Raw genomic sequence first — 19,458 nt, 5'->3', positions numbered from 1 at the left:
AGCAATGATTACTTTACGCTGGCTTAGCACGATTCTCTGAGAACGAGAATTTATAAACTTTCTCAACAGTACACAACAGAGACTAATTACTCACAATTGCTGAATTACTGTACTGTTAGCCTCTGGAGAAAGTTACATCACCCCTGACAATAAATAACTAATACTAATAATAATAACATCAGGTTCTTGCTGATGCATTAACTCCTGGCACAACGGATTTTAAGTTAATACAACAAGACTGGTCTAAGTACCAGTTATGAAAGCAAACGTTTATGCAAGCTAGGAGCTATATGGAAAATAAGCTTAATTATGGAGAAATGAAACAAGAGTTTACTTACATTAAGCTCAAGAAAGGAACTGTTAAATTTATTAATCACAAAAAATAAATTTAACGTTACAATTCAAATCAATTAAATGAGACGCACTCACTCACTCACGCAATAGCTAAATACTTACGCCTAGGGAAAAAACACTTTAATTAAGCTCTTAAAACTACAAAATACACAAAAGAAATACCAGTCGATGAATGCTATGTATCACCACTAAGGTGGGAGTACTGGGATTACTGAACTAGTGGAGCTTGGGGTGCTAGCTGACCTCTCCAACTTGTTGAGCACAGAACCTTTCTCCGTCACAGCAAACACAAGACTGAATTCAAATAATGTATAGGCAGGACGCACAAGCTACCAGAAGAAGGCGTGGCTAACGGTTTAGGCGAGCAGAGGCGAACGATAAAGAAACAATTGTATCGCTCAGTAGCGCACTTAGTGACGTGCATTAAATCGGTCACTTTTAAACAGTGACGAATGTTTTGAAAAGTATACCCCGAAATGGAGGGAGAAACGGTTAGCTGAGCGATACACAGTGAGTTTTCCACTAATAGTTCGTGGCTTCTCACAAAACGGAAATGTCGCGAATTGATTCGTGACATTACGCCCCTACAAAATTAAATTTTTTCCTTATGGGAAAAAATTTGTGGATATATATATATATGTATACATCCTAAGTCATTCGCACAAGATTCACACTGTGGTGTGTGTGCTATCCTGCTACAGGAGAAAGTCGCAGTCGCCAGTGAGTGAAAAAACCTCGTATTTACGTTAATAGAAGCAAGCTTGAGGGAAAAACTCCGTGACGACGGTGAAAATCCTGTACTCAGGTCAAACTGAGCGAAAATTCGCTACATTTACACTGACAACTAATTGTTGTGTAGCGTGGTGTATGTAATACACGGTGTAGGTGTGACAGTTGTAGTGTAACTGTACCTACGTGTAAAATGACACAGTAAATAATAATATGGCGACGACGAAGGCAGAGAAGAGGTGGTAGCGTGCGGCAGACGATCAGCTGGCCCGCACAGCAAAACTGCTACACCCATTGCTGAACCTGCAAAACCAATTAAGGTGGAGTATCAAAAGTGTCAATGAGACAAAATTCTTATTACGTTACAATTACTCTCTCTGCCTAGCAATCAGTACATGCTACGAAAAGTACACTCGAGGTCGTCATTAATTTTAGCACACAATTAGTGTCAGCAAGTTGAGAATCCCTGTGCAAACTCGGGTCTTCCATAGCCTCGAACCGCACACGGGTCCTCAACCTGTGCCTTAACCTACAGTACTTATATTAATATCGGGAAGCTGAGAATCCTTGTGCAAACTTGGGTCTTCCATAGCCTCAAGTCGCCTCTGCGGAGTTCTCACCCCCCCCCCTTAACCTACAGTACTTATATTAATATCGGGGAGCTGAGAATCCTTGTGCAAACTTGGGTCTTCCATAGCCTCAAGTCGCCTCTGCGGAGTTCTCACCCCCCCCCTTAACCTACAGTACTTATATTAATATCGGAGAGCTGAGAATCCTTGTGCAAACTTGGGTCTTCCATAGCCTCAAGTCGCCTCTCAACTTCCCCCTTAACTTACGGTACATACTTATATTAGTACCGGGAAGCTGAGAATCCTTGTGCAAACTTGGGTCTTCCATAGCCTCAAGTCGCCTCTCAACTTCCCCCTTAACCTACGGTACATATATTAGTACCGGGAAGCTGAGAATCCTTGTGCAAACTCGGGTCTTCCATAGCCTCGAGTCGCCTCTCAACTTCCCCCTTAACCTACGGTACATATACTAGTACCGGGAAGCTGAGAATCCTTGTGCAAACTTGGGTCTTCCATAGCCTCAAGTCGCCTCTCAACTTCCCCCTTAATTTACGGTACATAATATGTATGTACAGGCCCTGGACATAATGTGTCCTGTGGGGCCAATGGGCGAGACGTCAGGTCTGCACCCACTTCACCACTACCCTGTCTCTCAACTGACTCAGAGATTACAGGTGTAGTTACAAATGGCACAGGAAGGGCACGTCCCTGATTAGTGGTGATACTTTGGCACACACTGCAAGAACGGAGAAAACTATCTATGTCCCGTCCCATCCCTGGCCAGAAAAAGTCAGCTCGGATACGGCCCTGGGTCTTCCTTTTGCCCATGTGACCTCCTGAGGCTGAACAATGACCCCATTGTAACACTGCTAGGCGGTACTTGGCGGGAACGACAAACTGCAGTCGAACCTCGCCCTCGGGTGTTCGTGACTCACGGTAGAGCCGTCCTTGTTTACGAAGGAACTTGGCTCGACCTCCCCGTGAATACTTTATCACTCGACCCTTTTGTTTGTTCCACACGGCAGCAAGTGTCGGGTCAGAATGTTGTTCTTGTACAACAAGTTGACTACACATCAGATCTTGCGGTGATTCAATGATCACTGGGGTTACACAGTCTGGAGCCTCAGTCATGGCTCGTGTTACCGCAGCAGCCGAAGTCTGAGTAGCGTCATCGGAGCAACTATCCTTGACTCCATTAATATTGCCTACTATAAAGTCAAATAGAGGCTCTGGCATGACAACCGCAAGTGTCGTACCAGTATAAAATGGAGATGTCACCTGGATACATGCCTCAGGGAACAATCTCACTGATCCATCAATAAGCTTTGCATGGATCTGTCGACCTGTATACTGCTCAGGCCGAACTAAACTCTGCTTGACAGAGCAACCTGAGGAACCATTGTCTCTCAGGACCTTCACAGGAATGCCTCCCACAAACCCTGGCTGTACAAGGAAGGTACTGTCACCTGTGGTGGGGCCTGTGGAGGAAGCAACTAGCCACTCATGAGGCTGCTGAATTGATGTGGCAAACATTGTGCCTTGTGAGTTATAAGATGGAACATTGGCCATCTGTGGAGGGGGGTTCACTGTCACTGTGGGACTAGTGAACTGTGGGGAAGTACCCACACTGGTAGGGACGTGACCACCAGGCTGCTGCTGAGGAATGAAGGCTGCATTCGCTTCCTGTCTCTTTTGAGCTGGTGGTGAAAAAGTTTGTCCCGACGGTCGATTGCGTGGCTGATACTGCTGCTGGTTAGGGTACTTGTTGTACCTCTTCCACTCAGGTTTCTGAGTGTTTTGCCCCTGGTCCTTCCACTGCGGTTTGCTTGGACCTTGACCATTACTCTGAGAACGGCCTTGGTGCTGGGATTCAGTCTGAGACGGCTTCCCAGACTTGGCAGTATCTTTTCTGCTCCAGGTGTTTTGCTTATGAGCTTGATACCCGTATGCAGTAAAGAATGCATCAGCCTTCTCTGCCATTTGGCTGGCATCTTTCACCTGGCAGATCTTAAGCTGTGCTATGAGCTCAGCAGGCCACGACCTCTCTAGCTGTGTACGCAGCATAAGGTCAATTATCCCCTCACGCGTGGAAGGAGTTTCATCTTTCTCCATCCACTCATTTAAGTAAGCTGTGAGACGATCAAGGAACTGAACAGCTGTCTCCTTGTCTTGGAGACGAGCTCGCATGAACTGAACTTTGGCGTCGTCTACTGTGAGACCATACGCCTTAATGAGCGCAGCTTTCATCATCTCATATGTGAGATTGTCTCCACGAATTCTGTGGAGAATATCGAGGGCAGGGCCCTCAAATAGGCTAAGAAACTGAAGCCGCTTAGCTGCCTCATCCAGTTGATATAAGTCTGCCATGTCCTCAAAACGAGCTATGTACGGCTCGATTCGCTCGCTTTCCTTGTATGAAGGAAGCTTGATGCGTGGGGTCGCCAGGACATGTGCAGGGAGAACGCTCGTGGAGCTTGGACCAACTGCACCAGACGTGTCTGAAGCCAAGGAATCTCGCTTGAGCTTCATCACTTCAAGTTCATGTTCTCGTTCTTTGTCTCGTTGTTCACGCTCGTATTCGCGCTGTTCTCGCTCTTGTACTAACTCGAGCTCACGTTGTTTCTGCTCGTGTTCGCGCTGTTCTCGCTCGTATTCGCGCTGAATCCTACGCTCTTCACGAGCATCTTTCTCACGTTCTTGCTCGTAATTGAACCGTGAGAGAACGTAACTCTGTATTTTCTCTGGGTCTGTGAGACCCATATCTTTGGCTTCCTGTACAAATACAGCGGTAGCCATGGCGCTAATTTATTAAGCAACCCGAAATTGAGTACTGACTGCTTAGCGACGAATACTAATAAACACAAGTAAAGAGTACAGACACAAGTTAGTGGTGACCAGTCTTATCCAGTTAACTGGCAAAGAATAAATCAAAAATGTAAATGACTGGGAAGACTCAATAATAAACACAATGGGTACGCTGACTTCCCAGAAGCGAATAAAATCGTGTGGCGTTACCAAGAATAAACTAGAGTTAGGTACTCTATTGATTAATAAAGCAAAAATTCACTTGCTAAATTAACGGTAACCACCAGTAAACTTGTGCCTATAAACTTTAATGATAAATTCCTAAATATGAACGAGTGAGCACTATCTCGTGAATAGCTTTATAGCTAGGAGTTAATATCCTGGCGAGGTCGCCAATTGTCACGGGGTTTTTATAACATCACGGTAATTTTGAAATAAATGGTTAAATGTTATATAAATTGATAATAATATTCAATAATATTGAAGAGCAGAGACAATGGTTGTCTTGCTACATCAAGCAATGATTACTTTACGCTGGCTTAGCACGATTCTCTGAGAACGAGAATTTATAAACTTTCTCAACAGTACACAACAGAGACTAATTACTCACAATTGCTGAATTACTGTACTGTTAGCCTCTGGAGAAAGTTACATCACCCCTGACAATAAATAACTAATACTAATAATAATAACATCAGGTTCTTGCTGATGCATTAACTCCTGGCACAACGGATTTTAAGTTAATACAACAAGACTGGTCTAAGTACCAGTTATGAAAGCAAACGTTTATGCAAGCTAGGAGCTATATGGAAAATAAGCTTAATTATGGAGAAATGAAACAAGAGTTTACTTACATTAAGCTCAAGAAAGGAACTGTTAAATTTATTAATCACAAAAAATAAATTTAACGTTACAATTCAAATCAATTAAATGAGACGCACTCACTCACTCACGCAATAGCTAAATACGCCTAGGGAAAAAACACCTTAACTAAGCTCTTAAAACTACAAAATACACAAAAGAAATACCAGTCGATGAATGCTATGTATCACCACTAAGGTGGGAGTACTGGGATTACTGAACTAGTGGAGCTTGGGGTGCTAGCTGACCTCTCCAACTTGTTGAGCACAGAACCTTTCTCCGTCACAGCAAACACAAGACTGAATTCAAATAATGTATAGGCAGGACGCACAAGCTACCAGAAGAAGGCGTGGCTAACGGTTTAGGCGAGCAGAGGCGAACGATAAAGAAACAATTGTATCGCTCAGTAGCGCACTTAGTGACGTGCATTAAATCGGTCACTTTTAAACAGTGACGAATGTTTTGAAAAGTATACCCCGAAATGGAGGGAGAAACGGTTAGCTGAGCGATACACAGTGAGTTTTCCACTAATAGTTCGTGGCTTCTCACAAAACGGAAATGTCGCGAATTGATTCGTGACAGCCGCACTGTTGCATCTTTATCTCTTTTCTATCGCTACTTTAATGGTCACTGCTCCTCTGAACTGTCTGCTTGCATTCCTCCACCTCTACGACGAACGTGTAGCACCCGTCTGGCAGCAAACTCTCATCCCTTTTCTGTCCAACTCTCTAATGCAAGAGTTAACCGTCACTCCCAGTCTTTCATTTATGCAACAGGTCAGCTCTGGAACTGTCTCCCTCCGTCTGTATTTCCTGCTGCCTATGATCTCCAGTCTTTCAAACGCAGTGTGTCCAGGCATCTCAAAATGATCGGATCTTGAATTTGGCTCTCTATTGTATTTTGTTTTTCTCCTGGAGGGAACTGTTACTGCGGGCTCATGGCCTTTGGTTCCTTCTTCCTCGCATAAAAAAAAAAAAAACTACAAGGACGAATAAAATCCTCCGTTGGTAGCAGGAATAAAACAAGTGAAATTTCAGTCGTCCCTTGCGGTATATTTATGACGATTTTAATGCAGGCTACAGTTAATCCTATCTCTCTATCTATCATTTGCCAGACGCCTTAATCCCACACGGGGTGGCCACAAACAAATCGCCACCACGTCGCCCTGTCCGCCGCCATTTCACTGCCCTGCTCCCAGCTCACACCCCCCTCCCTCACATATACCTCTCCACTCCATCCTTCCATCTCATCCTTGGCCTCCCCCTCCCTCTCTCCCCCCTAAACCTCACTTACATACACTCTCCTCGTCAGTTACTCCACTCAGTAAAAATTCCATCCTACCCAAATATAATCGTTAAGAGGGAGAAGATACAGTATAAAGCGGAAAGGACGTCCGGTTATTTCTCGCCAAGTCCAGTCAGTTTTATGCAGCCTTAAAGAGGTCTGTTATGCTGTAGTGATGAATGAAGGATGTATTTAACCCAATCATTTTCTGAACTATATCCTACTCTGAAAGTAATTCAGAGACAGTATGAGTAAAAAGCAACATGCCTTTTTCCCTCCTCGTCATTCTTTCTGCCTCTCTTTCTCCACTTTTTTTCTGCTCTCTCTCTCTCTCTCTCTCTCTCTCTCTCTCTCTCTCTCTCATCTCCATCTTACCTCCCCTTTACCTTCCCTTTGCTCACTTCCATCCTCCCCTCACTTCCCCTCTGCTCCCCCTCTCCTCCCCTCCCTTCTCCCCTCTGCCTCCTCTCCTATCACAGCATAATTCTCTTATTTTGGGGGTATCCTTAACCACTTCTTAAAAAAATAAATAAATAAAAAAAAGGGGGGGGGTTTCCTAAAGAAAACTATCTGGTGGTAGCAAGGGAAAATGGTCCACATTATTGAACGAATTAAAGGTAGTTATGTCTAATTACGGAATTCCTGCCTGAATTTTGATAATTCTTTTGTATAGTTATTTTATTATGCCATTCTACCCTTGATGATAGATGGCGGCGACAATCATCCGCTCACTTGGTGTAGTGCTGCCTATTTCCTTCACCTCTGTCATTCTTTTTCTGTGTCTGCCCTCCTCTCTTCGTATTTCTTCCATCTTTCCTATCACTTTTTACAACTTTTCTTTCCTTTTCAGGTGGCTTTACATTGAGTGACAGGCCTAATGGTTTCCCGTAGGCCAGGAGACCATTTACAACGCTGGGTGGTAATCATATAACCAGTCTATCTGATTCAAAAGCACACATGAGAATTTTAAAGTGTAATAGGCAGGATGAGTTGCTACAGAAGAGGTGTTACGACAGACCCCAAGGCAGCGAGAATACGTTCCCCAGTGGCTGGAGAGAGAGAGAGAGAGAGAGAGAGAGAGAGAGAGAGAGAGAGAGAGAGAGAGGACGCTGGCTGGCCACTCCATGGATCGTGTCGAGTGAGGGAAGCTAATCTGGGGTGATGAGGGAGATGACCTGGGGTGAGACGAGGGGAGATTAATAGGGGTGAGGGGTGATTTATTGGGTGGTTAGGCGTGAGATGGAGTGAGAGTATGGGAGGAAGAATATGAAATTTTGCTGGGGTGAAGGGAGTGTGTAGGCGTTAGAGAAGGGGAGAAGGAGGGGAGGAAGGGGTAGAAGCAAGCAAATGGGTAGAGGTGAAGTGAGAGGAGGCGGGTGCAGGGGTGAGAGTAGGGGAGAAAGCGGGGAGGAAGGGGTTGAAGAGAGAATATAGGTAGGGGTGATGTAAAGGGGAAGGGTGAGGGGAAAGTAGGATAGGGAAGAAATGAAACAGGGTGGAGATGTGTAGGGAAGGGAAGAAAAATGAAGAGAGGGGTAATGGGTAGGGAAATGAAGGGAGGGGTAATGGGTAGGGGAATGAAGGGAGAGGTAATGGGTAGGGGAATGAAGGGTGGAAATGGGTAGGGGAATGACTGCTGGGCTAATGAGTAGGGGAATGATGATGGGTAATGAGTAGGGGAATGAAGGGAGGGGTAATGGGTAGGGGAGTGAAGGGAGGGGTAATGGGTAGGGAAATGAGGGTAGTGGTAATGGGTAGGGGAATGATGAGGGGTAATGGGAAGGGGAATGAAGGGAGGGGTAATGGGTAGGGGAATGATGAAGGGTAATGGGAAAGGGAACGAAGGGAGAGGCAATGGGTAGGGGAATGAAGGGAGGGGTAGTCGGTAGGAGAATGAAGGGTGGAAATGGGTAGGGGAATGACTGCTGGGCTAATGAGTAGGGAAATGATAAGGGGTAATGAGTAGGGGAATGATGAGGGGTAATGAGTAGTGGAATGATGAGGGGTAATGAGTAGGGAAAAGTGAAAATGAGGGACTGGCCATGAGGAAGAGATGTAAGGGGAAGTAGGTAGGCGTGAAATGAAGGGTGGAGGTGAAGATATGTAAGAGGTAAAGAGAGTGAAAAGGGAGATAAGTGAGTCAGAGGAGGTGGTTCTGGTGAGGTGGCTGGAGTCAGGGGGTGGGATGGCTGAGATAAGATAAGGGTATTGGAACGACGTGAGGTGAGGCTGTCTGACCCTCAGTTGACGACACAAAGCTTACCTAAATCATTTTCACTACCGAAAGAGGATTTTTGTCTCAGCTTACAAGTGGCCAGTCCCCGTCCATAAAAAGCTGGAATCCTTACAAGACGAAATATAAACTTTTATTCCTTCTATTACTAAACGACTTTATTCACCGTCATAGTAAAGAGGCTAACTTTATTTTAAACATTTAATTAAAGCCTATTTCAGGTAAGGGAGGTCAAATTTATCGCGTATCGAACCTGGGCTGAAAAAGAAAGAAAAAAAGTGAGCGAGTTTCGTTTTCTCTAATTTCATCTCCCTGATCTTGAATGAAAAAAGTGTCCTGACATTTTATATATATTTTTAAACTAATGGCGATTGAATTCTACCCGTGTTTCGAGAATTACATTAGAAATACGTGTCGTTTTGGGCATGACACTAGAATTATTAGATGGTAGAATTTTAAAAAACGTATTGGTATTTTTTTATCTATCTGACCGTAGACTTTTTCGAGTTCATCTTCATTTTTTCCAATTCATTCGACTTTGGACATAGGTCAGGCAGCCCGTTTCTTGGTTCTAGTTATCCACCTACGACACACCAATCAAGGGCTGGTCCTCTGCAGAATTATAGTTTGTGTGTGTGTGTGTGTGTGTGTGTGTGTGTGTGTGTGTGTGTGTGTGTGTGTGTGTGTGTGTGTGTGTGTGTGTGTGTGTGTGTGTGTGTGTGTGTGTGTGTGTGTGTGTGTGTGTGTTTTCCTACGCGACACTAGGCAGTTTAAGTAACCCATTCAGAGGTCCAGTCACCCACCTCCGACAGATCACCAAAGTGCTGGTTCTCTGCAGCTCTCACTCGTCATCCTGGCACTTGGGCGCTAACACCTACTGTCTCTTGTGTTATACGCCATGGATACCACATTCCATCTGGTATTAAAGTATCAGAGGTGGTGTCTTCATGGGTCGTATTCTAGGCGACAACAAAGATTTCTTAAACACTCTTCCTTAGCTATTTGTTCCCCATATTACGTCTCTTTATCCTCTCACATGTTGTTGATGTAAACTATGTCGAAATTAAAACTAGGTATACAAATGAATTTTAAGGTGCAAAAGAAGCCACCAAGACAGGGGTGCTACGAAGCCTCCTATGGCACACACGACAAGGCCCTAAGGCAGGTCGGTGGGCTGATATGAAGGACCAGTTAACAAGACGGTATCCAGTTTCAATCCACCACCCACGACACTGACTCCTTCACTCCCAGGACGTATTATTATTATTATTATTATTATTGCTTTACTCTTGGTCTTACTGAACGATTTGATTCACACAGAGAATGCCCCCTTAGCAGTGAAGCGGGTAATGATGGATACTGTACATATAAAACCAGTACTATTCTCAAACTTTCTCCTGCGTTGAAGAAAATTGTCTGGAAACAGCTTCAAAACATGGAAACAACGTCCTTGGTCTGAAGGTGTTAATATAATTGATCGCAATAAAACAGGGTGTTAGAAAAGTTACTGTGCATTAGAAGATACCATAACGAACATATTCCACAGTGCCACATCCCCAACTGCCACACCTCATAGCGGAAACATCTTGCACTGCCTCATCGCACACTGTCACATCTCACACTGCCACACCTCACACTGTCACGTTCCATACTGCCACATCACACACTGCCACACCTTACACTGCCACATCTCTTACTGGTCCACAACTTACTAACATTCCTCACACTGCCACATCTCATATTGCCACATCATACACTGCTATACCTCATTCTTTCACACTTCATACTGCTGCACCTCACACTACTACACCTTATACATATTGCTATCTCTCACACTGACATACTTCACACTACCACACCTCATACTTCTACACATCATACCGGCACATCGGACACCGCCACACTTCATATTTCGGTACTTCTGACTACACCTTACACTACCACACCACACACAGCCACATTTCCCAATACCACACTATACACCACCAAATCTCACACTGTCACATCACACACTGCCATATCTCAAACTAACAGACCACAGACGTCCAAATCTTTCTCTCACACTTCACACTACCACTTCAAACTACCAGATCTCACACTGCCACACTTCGCACGGTCACACATTAACACGTACACTAGACACTGCCACATCTCACCACCATACCTCACACTACTACACATTAACTATATACATCTGCAATACACTACACTCTTCCCATGCACGCTTTTGTCCTGTGTTATTTATGCAAACTCTGTCCATAGTATGATACATTTTCAACGACGAAGAATTTACTATTGTGTAATGTGTAAAATATATGCTCAAGGAAGATATACTACAGAGTCTCCTAATGCCACGACAACAGGGCCAATTACATCTCTCTCTCTCTCTCTCTCTCTCTCTCTCTCTCTCTCTCTCCTGATACTGAGCTCCCTACCAGGCCTTCCTACGAGGAGGTATGAGCAACAGATGTGACGCCAGGCATAAGACGAACAGATGAGGATCGACCTGATATTGTGTGTGTGTGTGTGTGTGTGTGTGTGTGTGTGTGTGTGAAAGAGTAATGCTTGGCCTCTATTTTCACTTATTTACGCGAATGAAATAGCAGCGTGTGTTTACGCACTTCAAGGTGCTGATTTGTAAGTGATCACCATATCATATACGAATACGGAGAGAGGAGCAGTGTTCAACTTCTTTGCAGAGTGTTTTCTCTAAGATTAATCAAATAATCTGTCAGTCTGCAAGAGCAATATGGCGACAACGTCATCGTAATGAAGTGCTTAATTATACAGTATTTCCATGTGTAATAGTAATATATTTTGCTTTTGTTTACGTGACTACAATTTCATATATCTAAAGCGAAGGAAAATTTTGCTCAGAATTACCAGCGACTTCCATAATTTTAGGTAAAAACCATAATAACTGGAGGAGGAGGAGGAGGAACAACACAGGTTTCTATGTTCCATCATGTAAGGTTAATCTGCATTATAACTCTTAGGCTCCTTGGGCTCATTCCCAGGTAAATAAAATGGCCTGACGTTAGCTGGATGAGAAGACTTTGGCATCGAGGATATTATTTTCCGGTGCCATATGCCCGGGTAATCTTTCCTAGGATATATATACTGGAGGACTATTGGACTAATGTGGTATTTCAGTCAGCAATATAAAGCAGGTTAGGACATACTTCTGCTTCCACATGCAAGACTAACTACTATATCAGTTATTAACACTCGTGGTCGGGACACCTGCAGTATTCTACTCCAGCTGAAGTCAGGCGATAATATTCAACAGAAAGCGCGTCACAGGAACCTGAATGTTTTCACCAGTCACATTCTCATGGTATTCTGTTTCGCCCAACGCCAGACGATTTTATTCAAGCGAAAGATCGTCACAGGAGGCTGAGATTCTCTGCATTGCAATATATCGCAGGGTTATTGTATGATCTGCATCTTTTTCAAGTGAATGAAATACTACCAGCTACCTAAACACTATACCATACTCAAGAGGGTGTATTTGTATGTGTAGGAGCAAAGAAATTCTGTACTGTAACATATAAACCTGAGTACTGCAGTAGTATCACTTGATTCGCAAATACTGGGCGGCCCATAAAGAGCATCAATATATATATATATATATATATATATATATATATATATATATATATATATATATATATATTTTTAATACACTCATCTGGCGGTACCTCGTGTGCTGCGGGAACGGCTAAGTATGCTGATGTGGGCGTGAAAGTAGTAGTAGGAGCTGGAAATCAACAGATAATGCAAGAAAGATACTTATAACATTGACTGAGCCGTCCCCGCAAAGCGCAAGAAATCGCTAGGCAGAGTGGAAGAGAAGCGCTACATATATACCACCCTGTATAAGATATATAAAGGAATAGATCAACATTTCCGTATCAAAGCATAATTTGTATTGCACTATTTCCTCGGTGAATACTGAAGGAATGCTGCCTGCCGTACGAGAGGCTAGGAGCGGGAAACGTGTACAGCTCAGGTAGCGAGACACAGCAGCGTAAGCCAATTAGCCAAAGGGGACTTAGTCATTGTCAGGTCGAGGACTAACTCATTGTTCTTACGCCAACTGCTGCTCTTGACGTCAGTGGCTTGTTAGGGAAAAAGGAGAGCTAAGTCCCTTGCATAAGTCAGTTTCCTTGCAGGGTAGATACGCCTCTCTCTCTCTCTCTCTCTCTCTCTCTCTCTCTCTCTCTCTCTCTCTCACCAATGGCTTGTAAGAGAGAGAGGAATGACAACTTCACCCTCCTGCATCAGTCAGCTTTTATCCCATGGTAACCTCGTGCCACCACTATACCTGTTACCTCTCTCATAATCCTGAATCATGCAGTATTATCCTCCTCTCCATTATGTTCCTTCAGTCTTCGTCTCTGCTAATTCTATCTCTCCTTTTTTTCCTCTCTAATTTTTCTTTCTTCACTTCTTTTAAACCTGCTACCTCTCTTTCATGCTGCTGAACCCTTGTATCATTTTCCTCTCCTTTATTATGATCATGCAGTCTCCTTCTCTGTCATTTTCATCTTTACTACTTCCACCTCTAATGTTTCAAGTCTGACACTCTCTTGTTACCACTTCTGCACCTATTACAAAAGCATCACAAACACCACAGTACCTCCATTCATCCATCCATCTATCTATCTATCTATCTCTCTATCTATCTACAAGTACTATTGGATTAACACTCTAAAGGGCATGGTCTTCCTCTGAGCTGAAAGAAACCATCCAATCGGTAGCCAGAATATAAACTTAAGTGATGCCCTGTCCCCTAAAAATGGATCCCATTGTCTCTACATTCCTCAAATAAGCCAGCATGCTTGTATGTACTAAATTACCTTAAAACAGCGTTCCCCTGCAGTGCTTAACCCGACACACCCAACGAGAGCGAGATGTTGCGTGTCTGGCATTTGCATTTGTTCCTCCGTGTTAGTCTGTTATTATATGATTGTCAGGCACGATTTTCATCAGTTTTCTATCAACAGCGTCTTCATAACATGGAAATTACATGCTAAATCACACACACACACACACACACACACACACACACACACACACACACACACACACACAACCCTGAAAAAGTGACAAACAGGCGTGTACCCGTCAAAATGGCGACACTGGAAATGCGGTGGCTGAATCGGTAGAAAGGCGGCCTGCGGTCCTAAATGGACCCAGGATCGAATCCCGGCTGGGGCAGGGAACAGTTTAAGGATTTTAATTTCCTAAAAAGCATACTTTCTTGATCTACCAGATGACCCGCCGACATGTCGTAAAAGTACCCCCGCTAATACCAATACACCAGTCCTGTATGAGACAGCCCTAGCATGTTTTCAATATGGACGGTGGGTGTTAGCGCCGAAGTGGTGACATGTGGAGGTGTAGGACTACTGGGCCTTGGGATAGGTGACTGCCCCCAAGGAATAGGCCCTGAGCCTTTGCCCAGAGTCGGACACGTAAAAACACACACACACACACACACACACACACACACACACACACACACACACACACACACACGAAAAATAACCAGGACAACGTTTGAGTATTCGTTAAAAAAATCTTACATGGAAATTATACAGCCTCCTCCTGGTGATGGACATGGCGGTAGTGGCGACAATTTAGTCTGAGCAAAAATTATTCCAGCAGTCACATTCACGCCTCCCATGTTACGCTGGCAATTGTGTTTCTTTTATTTCAGTGACGGGTGTGGTTTACTTGGCCACTATTAACACTCTCAGGCTCGCATAACGCTGGCTTTGCTGAATAGATTATCACAACGTAAATCAAATTACAATACCAGCGAAAGACTACAAAACATACTGTACAGAAGAAGCAGTATGTAAGATAGCAGTAAACACACACACACACACACACACACACACACACACACACACACACACACACACACACACACACACACACACACACACACACACACACACACAGTCCACAGGAATGAGGGGAGGATAAATTAAATTGGGGAGGGGGTAAGGGGAAAAGAGGGGATAAGAGGGGAGAGGGAGATAGTCTTGGTGGATGAGGAGAAGGTAGACTACGAATGGGTTTGGATATGGGTGAAAGGGAGGATGAGGGGGGAGACGAAGGCGTCAAAAGGCAGCGAGGGGGGAAGAGAGGGGACGAGAGGCTTCTAAAGGAGAGAGGGACTACTGGGGGGGGGGGCAGACTAGGGGAAGAGAGGGAAAGGGAGGCAAGTGGGGAGAGGCTATGGGGGGTGAGAGGAAGGAGTCAGAGGGATGGAAGTTAGGAAAAGGGGGGAGAAGGGAGTTAGAATGCTGTACCAGGTGGTGAGGGGGAGGGGGCAGAATTCGCATACAGCTCGTCTCTATGTAAATATGTATGTAAATCAGGCAATTATAGGCCTGAAAACATGTATAAAACGGGGCAAAGCACGAGTTAATGTACTGTAGATGAAGAAGACTGGATGTGTGTGTGTGTGTGTGTGTGTGTGTGTGTGTGTGTGTGTGTTTATCGTAGTCTCGAAAAAACCCTTTTACTCCATACCTTATATTACCATGAATTTGGCTTGTTAAGTCGTCATCTTCGTTCCCTCATAAATTTTCATAATGCCTTGAATCTTCTTCTTAGAAAAATTCAACTACTTCTCTTCTAAAGCGCTGATTTTTCTTTGTCCAAATTTTTAGAGATCTCAGAGGGAAAATATCTCGATTATTTACATCGTCATTTATTTATTTATTTACTTATTCATTCTTGTTTAAATAGCCTCTTCTTCCACTTAAATATCTGAAAAAGCATCGACTTCTTCTTGGGCATGAGTTTTAGAAAGCAAATAAAAAATAAACGTTCCGATTTTATTTACCTGCAAAATATGAATGCCACGATTTTTACACGTGTTATATGGTCCTTTCCTTTTACCCTTTCATTTCTATTAACTCCTAGATATTTTTTCTTTCATATTACCTGTACTGTACATGCATTATTTGGATCGTTTGACAAACTGACTTCTTTTCCTTTTCATATTTTCATAATACCTAAATTTATTTTTTTCCCACCCGTAAAATCGCCGTACATTTCCGCCAACACCACGATCGTTTCCTGGTCCAGACTTTTAGAGAACCCTAAGAGAAAATCCAGAGCAAATCCGCAGCGCCTCTCGTGGATGGCCGGTAGTGGTGGGCATTTTCAGGGATGACGCCCGACGTGTGTGCCGATAACACCGAGGGCGATGGCTTTCACTCAGGGCGAAATTCAGCAAGGAAAGAGAGAAGCAACGGCGCCGGCCTCGGGAAACCAAAACAGGCAGGGAGGCGGGGAGAAAGGATGGTGGAGAAAAAAGCTGTTTGTTCTGGCGTGGTCTTAGTTCAATTTTGTCTGGAAATGGGATACATCGAAAGCTACAGCTCCAAACAATGTAAGGATCATATCGGTAAGAAAAATACTTAAATATATATATATATATATATATATATATATATATATATATATATATATATATATATATATATATATATAAACGGAACATAAGTATTATATTGTTGATTAGTAAACGGGGAAGACTGAGGAAAAAGCTGTGTGTGTCTCGCCTCAGTAATGTTCCTCCAGCATTTAAAAAAAATAAATGCACACTGTACTAAACATGAGTTACACTGCTGACTGCCAAGAAGAGAGTCTGGGAATGCTGTGTGGTTTAGTGCAGGCTTCGCTCAGTCTTACATCATAAACTTTAGACGTACCAGGAAAGTCAGCACCATATCATTAACAGGTCAAACAAAACAAGGGCGGCTGGCAGGGACAGAGGGAAAAAAGAAAAAGGTAGTTAGCATTGGCTTGCATCAGCCTTTTAATAAAAAAGGAAAAGAAACGACGAGACCCAAAGCTACAACGCGGTGGTACGCTGTGGAGACCATCATCCACTCAACTGATGTGGTGCTGTCTACTTTCCAAGGTGACTCTACACTGAGTGACAAGCCTAAAGGCTTCCTGTAACCCGGGAAACCATGTACAACGCTGGGTGGTAACTATACAACGGAATAATGTGCAACCTACTATGGTGGGACGTCCATGCAGGAACCAAACCTCCACACTTATCCCCGCCGCTTGCTGTGGCGAAACGTTGTCCACCGCAAGAGAACACCGGTTCACTACACCGGATGGCCCTACAGGGGCGGTTGCTTGCCTCCGGTTGATGGGTCTGCTCTGCCTGACAGAACGGGGTTGCTCTACTACTACCAACAACAACGTAAGCATACTTAACATGGTCGCCACCGTAACTGTGCTAGTATTTTCACGGCAGGCAGAGAGAGAGGGTGGGGAAAGCTGTGTACTGGGGCGTAGTCGTACCTCATACTGTACTGAAAACGTAAAGATAATAACAAAGTAATAAAAATAAATATCGTTAAACCAACACTGAACACAAACAACAACAACAAAAATGTATCGGCAAATATAATGTTAACTGGTAGTCAGTGGGACAGAATGTAAAAGGCTGTATATTTTGCCCTAACCTTCATTCAGTAGTCTCAAGTTTATACCGAAAACATAAAAATGAACCCGAAGCTGCAGGCCTGAATAATGTAAACTTGAGAGAGAGAGAGAGAGAGAGAGAGAGAGAGAGAGAGAGAGAGAGAGAGAGAGAAATAGGAGTGGGTGATTTTCGAGGGGAGACTGAACGAAATTTTGATTTTTTTTTTTTTTCACCCAGTATACATAATGTTATCTTTACTGACCATATTTCTCCCATCTCTGCCTGGCCTTCATCGACACACATATTCCCGTCGGGTATGGAGGTTCCATATCACCTTCCTCAGCAATTTATTTCTGGATATGGGTGGTTAAGATCCTTTTGTACGTTCATGTACGCTGACTATGGCGATATAGGAAGGATTTATATGACTCAGAATAGGAGATTAAGGTGTAATACGCAAAATATGGTGTAATAAGCAAAGTATGGCGATATAGGAAGGAATTATGTAACTCAGAACAGGATAGTAAGATGTCTATCTATCTATCTATAGCCTGACGCCCTAATCCCGCAAAGGGTGGCCGCAGACAAAACGCCTCCAAGTCGCTCTGTCACCCACCATTTGACTACCATCCCCCCAACTCACCCCCCCCTCCCTCATATACCTCTCAACTCCATCCCTCCACCTCATCCTCGGTCTACCCCTCCCTCTCCCTCCCTCCACCTCACCTACATACACCCTTTTAGTCAGTCTTTCATTCTCCATTCTCTTCACATGTCCAAACCACCTCAGTGTATTTCTCCTAATCTTCTCAACCACATCCACATCCACCCCACAACGTTCCTTCACTTCTTCATTCGTCAACCTGTCCCTCCACGTCACTCCACATGCTCCTCTCAAGTAGCTCATTTTTCCACTGCTCTCACTCTTGACTTGCTCCCCTCTTGCAAGGTCCACGCCTCGCTTCCATACGTCAGGGTAGGGATCACAATACTATCATGCAGTGACTTTTTAACTTCCATACTCACCTCCCTATTTCTCATCACTGCTTTCAGTGTACCAACAACCTTCCTTCCCTGCTGTACCCTTTCACGCACTTCATCCCCCAAAGTTCCATCCTTACTCATCACACTACCCAAGTACTTGAATGCACTCACATTCTCCATATCCTCACCGTCCAACCTCACTGCACAATCTGTGACTTCATTCGTCTGAAACATCATAACTTTACTTTTGTTTACATTAACTTTCAGATTCCTCCTCCTACACACTGTCCCAAATTCATTCACCAAACCTTGCAACTCCCATTCATCTTCACTCAACAATACTGTATCATCAGCAAACACAACACCGGAAGCTTCCAAATCTCACCCTCATTCATTAGAGCCACCCCCATATCCACTGCCCTACCTTGCACCTCCTTTACAATCTCATCCATGTATATATTAAACAGCCATGGAGACATCACACAACCCTGTTTCAGTCCCACACTGAGATCAAAGAACTCACTCAGCTCACCATCCACTCGCACAGTAGCCCTAGCTCCTTCGTACATACTCTTCACAGCACTCAACAATTTCCCCCCCACTCCATATATTCTTAATACCTTCCACATACCTTGCCTATCTGTTCTATCATAAGCTTTCTCCAAGTCCATGAAGGCAGCATACACTTTCCTTCCCTTCTCTAGATACTTCTCCACTATACATCTTAGAACAAATATCTGATCTACACACCCTTTTCCCTTCCTAAATCCCCCTTGTTCTTCTCCAGCTAGCTCCTCTGTCATATGTCTAACCCTATCAATGAGTATTCTACCATATATTTTACCAGTCACACTAAGAAGGCAGATACCCCTATGGTTACCACATACTTCTCTCTCCCCTTTCCCTTTGTATAAAGAAACAGTAATACCTGATTTCCAGTCCTCTGGAACCCTTCCCTCTTCCCAAGCCCATCTACACAACTTCTATATCCACTCCACAACAATCTCACCCCCATACCTAAGCATTTCACCACACACTCCATCAATTCCTGGGGCCTTTCCCAACTTAATCTTCTTCATCGCTTCCACTACTTCCGCCCTACTGATCTCTTCCTCCCTCCTCTCATCTCTTCTTCTCCCAGCCATTCCCCACCCACTTATACTCGCACT

The sequence above is a fragment of the Coenobita brevimanus genome, chromosome 1, assembly GCF_032717465.1.
Source record: "Coenobita brevimanus isolate Jiangsu-jjx chromosome 1, ASM3271746v2, whole genome shotgun sequence".
NCBI lineage: Eukaryota > Metazoa > Arthropoda > Malacostraca > Decapoda > Coenobitidae > Coenobita > Coenobita brevimanus.
Note: the sequence above shows the minus strand (reverse complement) of the source record.